We start from the raw sequence: 4,657 nt of genomic DNA on the forward strand, positions 1-4,657 counted from the left end.
CTTCGACTTCTTTTCCAGACTTAAGTTTGACTCTTTAGATACATGCATGCTTTGTCATAACACTTTTTAATTAAATGATACCTATGCCACTGAGCCTCATTATGCACGGAGCCATCTCCCATGCCACACTTCCATCAGTTGTAATTTATGAGCAGCGAAGTGCATTCTCAATTACAACATTCATATATGCAGAAATTCATCAGATTATCATCAGGCAGTCAATCCATCTCCAGAAGGCCTGAATCAGCTCATTTTAGCAAGTGTTTATGTAGTGGGATGGAAGGAATTTGTGAAATGTGAACGAAAGTTAAAAGTCATCGCCAGGGGACAATTCACAAAGCAAATTAAGTGACAAAAACACTTGTCACCTGCAGCTAAAAAGAAAGTTTGTGTGATGACGAGCAGCTCCTGTGAAAAGTTTGACCTTCCTGCTTGAATATAAATTATATATTTCCATAAATGCTGAATAAGTGAATGCATTATAGTATTTGACTTTTGGTTTGGCAGTGGTACTTATTGCAGCTTGCATTATCCCAAGGCAAAGCATCAAATGCAGCTTCAATATCCCACACTAATGAATTACGTACCCTGGGGCTACAGTACTATGCACATGGACCCAATGGGCTTTTCTGAAAATTTAGCATTCAGCCTTACAGCATCAGTGCCAGACCTACTTGAATGCCTAATCACTAACTGAATGGCCAGCAATATAAACAAGACAACAGTAACACATGCTGCCCACTGAGTGAGGTAATCCCCACCACAGCCAATCAGTAACTAACAGGAAAAAACACTGTAATGCAAACCCCTCTTCAGCAAAACTGCAATTTTAAAATGTCAAAGAGTGGCAGTGAGACTCATCATTTCCTTCTATTAATAAAAAATCTGATCAGCGGTGTTCAAAATGTTGTGTGGCACACTTGCAAACAGATAAATGCACAGTCTGAGACTGATCCAGAGTCTCTATATAACCCGATTTCACCAGGTGTGTTAGGTGTGACCCTCAGCTGACTTTTGAAGACCATGTAAGATATCTCTGTAAAACCTCTTTCTACCATCTCAAAAACATCTCTAAACTTTTCCCCTTTCTAACCCTGTCAGATGAAGAGAAACTTGTGCATGACTTTATCTCCTCAAGACTGGACTACTGCAATGCACTCTTCACAGGGATCCCTGGCAGGAGCATCCAGAAGCTCCAGTACATTCAGAACAGAGCTGCCAAGATCCTGATGAGAGTATGAAAATACAAACATATAACACCAATTCTGTTTTCATTGCACTGGCTCCCTGTCTCCTTCAGGGTTGACTACAAGGTCCTGCTACTCACATACAAATCCATCAACAGACATGCGCCTTCCTACCTAGAGGAAATGTTCATACTACAAACCTCCACCCACACCCTCTGATCTGCCAACAGCATGCTCCTCTGGGCCTTGTGTCTTTTTTTAAAAAAAAAAAGACACTAGGGCTATGAATGAAAAGTGTGGTACAAATTAAACATATTATTATTGATCTTTATTAGGTCAATTCAAAGAACCAGTCCCACACCCTGCATAAACCATAACGCAGGACCTAAAAGCTCCTCTACTCTGATTAATCTCAAATCAATATTACGGTAAATCATGAAGAGGATCATTTTAATACCAGCATGAAGACTTCTAAGTGAATAATCAATCCTCTTTAGTCAGTATTAGCATGATTCCTTCAGAGAGTTACTACATAGTGAGGTAAAGACTGTATATAATTTGCACAGCAGTCACATATCACAGTCAGGTGGACTTTCAAACAGTAACAGAGATCATAAAGAAGTGATGCCCTGTCTGATATTTGCACTGCCTGTTTTTGGGGGATATTTCTCACTTCAGCCACAGCAAAACTAACAAAACAGTACTGTGTCAGGCTGCATGATTAATCCAATGAAAACTGTAATCTCAATCCATGTTTATATGCAATTTGAATCATTTAAAATAGCAGTTCAGCAGCTTTTGGTATGATAACTAAGCGCTGGAGTAGGCTCTTGCTGCCGGCAATCAGTACGCCACTAACAGTCACAATGCACAAACATACTGGTAGTCAAATGACATGGTATCCAAAAAAAATGCATCAACCACAGTAGAGAGCTTTTCCGATTCAAACATCATGATAACGATTATGCACTTGGCTGTGTTACAGTATAGCAGCACCTCAGGGCAATAAAGCATGCCCACAAACCTGAAGCATCACCACAAAATACAGTATGATGAATGCATGAAGGTAAAGATTGATACGGCATGTATGCAAGCTCTATTGATGTTATTTAAGTCAGGAATACAGACACATAGAGTTTATTTGTTGCATAGATTTCAGGATACTTTTTAAAAACTAGGGGAGATTTAATGATACACTAACAGATTGTAGACAAGACTACAAAAATAAATACTCACCGGTTTGAAAAGTTCAGAAAAAAGCTCATCTGTAAAAACTGTCTGTATACAGATGGAGCATGAGTTACATTTTCTTTTTTATTCTGTGCAGGATTTTTTTTTCTGTTAAGTAAAAAAAACCAAAAAAAAAAAACCAAAGGTAAGTGGATAAATAATTTAAAAACATCTAACATTACTACCATTTCCTGGGCTTTGTAACAGTTTGGTACATATTTCTTAGTTGAAGTAGAAGAAGACGAGTCAAAAACTCACACTCACACTGATACTAGGATTTCCACAGTACTCACTTTATTACTAACGTTCACATCAACCTACCAAGCCCCGTTGAACAGCTACCATTTTATCACACACGAACAAAACAGAGGCCACACGTAACAAAACGTTACTCTTGAGTCGAGAGGCAAAAAGAAAAACAGGAGCTCAATAATACGCGTCCATTTACAGCATGTAAATGGGTGTATAAAGAGAACTGGATACAGGAAGAGCGCCAGGCTTTGAAGCCAATATGACAAAGCGGCCAAACCGTGTAATTACAACGTCACGTGATGCACACTGGCCCAAAAAGACTTTTTCCCATAGACTTACATTGTGAAAGAGACGTCTGTAAATCAATGGATACATTTTTCTGAGCATCACAACCCCCGCGAAATGACTTGTCTCACCATCAGAATTAAATCCGTTTGGTCCGATCACATTTCAAAAGCCTAGAGGAGCCGCATGATTGAATTGTTTTATCCCCGTTCAAGTTAGCTGGAGGGCTAAACCGGAAGTAGCCGACTTGGCCAGCGAAAGTCATTAGTGCGCATGCTCTATGGGCCACACAATGCAGAAGATCCGGGTACTTTCATACCAGGAAGTCGATTTTTTTTGGCTTCATGCGCCACTGAGCAACTTTCATAAGAATGAACGGGGCCCCGCCTCCGACGCTGTATCCAGTTCTCTTTATACATCCATGATGCGTGCCACTCAACTAACTCAAAGAATACAGGGCGCTGTCTGACGACGTTACCTCTCTCGTATCTAGACAACACAGTATGTCTTAAAGGTATATTTCACATTTTCCGAGCTTTCCAGCTTCCGTGCATTGGAGTTTTTGCTGAAAATGTGGTCCTATTTTCGTAGATTTGCCTGTTGCCTCTGTAGGTTATAATAACACTGTAATTACAAATGTAATTACTGATATCTGGGTGGATATAGTGTGACACTGAAAGATACAGCTTAATAAGTTGTTTTAGAAAATACAGCTGAACTTAAAATTAGTTTAAAACGTGTCTGATTGCTAATGTTGCTTCACCTGACAGACTTTGTTATTAACTTGGTGAGGAAAAATTGTAGGAGTAGGAGGGGGCTTACTATCTTATTGCTGTTTTTACTCTTTGGAGCCATTTCTAAACAAGCTAGCTGGTAACCATTCTTTTCAGGGACGAAGAAACATGTCACCCCGTGCAATGGTGTGGCTCACTGACGTGTTTTTAATAGTTTTTGGACAACAACAGACGTCTACAGCACAGAGGATTACAATATATCAGACTGTGGATAAACACACATACTAGTAGGATGAGTTCATTGTTGGTTTGGCTCTGCACATGAGATTTGTTGACAATAAGAAAAATATAGAATATCGCCAGCCAAATACTTTAATATTAAGAAAAAAAAATCCTCCTTATGTTATTCTCTGGAGCTCCTGCTTCTTTGCTGCTGGCAGCTTGGACTGAAAGCCTTCTGGACGCCTTCCCGGGAGACCCCATCACCCTTGCTCATACTGCCACTGGCTGCAATTATTATTATAAAGAATTGATAGAGATTGTAATAAGGTGGCAACAGTGATGACAGTATTAATAATAGTTGTTATGGCATTGTCATTGTCATACACTGCCCTCCTCATACCTAACATAGCATGCCTTCATGCACACACACATACAAACATCAGCTATCCTATCAATAACACGCAAGCTGGGATTTTAGTTTAACATGTTGTCAAATGGTGTTTATGTGTACTTACATGTCAACACAGCAGAGCATTCATTTTTCTACACTCAGGTTTAACAATAAATCCCATTCCAGTGACATTTCTTTTTTTCTTTATAGTGATCATTACATGCTCTGCGGTCACACTAAAAATATTCTCATTTTCATATCTAGACACTGAAATCAGTGTTTGGCTGTTATACTTACAGGTCTTGGGAGACCTGGTAGTTCAATTACACAGCAGATATTGTATTTCCTCTAAGGCT

Source organism: Thunnus thynnus, chromosome 11 (assembly GCF_963924715.1).
Source record: "Thunnus thynnus chromosome 11, fThuThy2.1, whole genome shotgun sequence".
Taxonomy (NCBI): domain Eukaryota; kingdom Metazoa; phylum Chordata; class Actinopteri; order Scombriformes; family Scombridae; genus Thunnus; species Thunnus thynnus.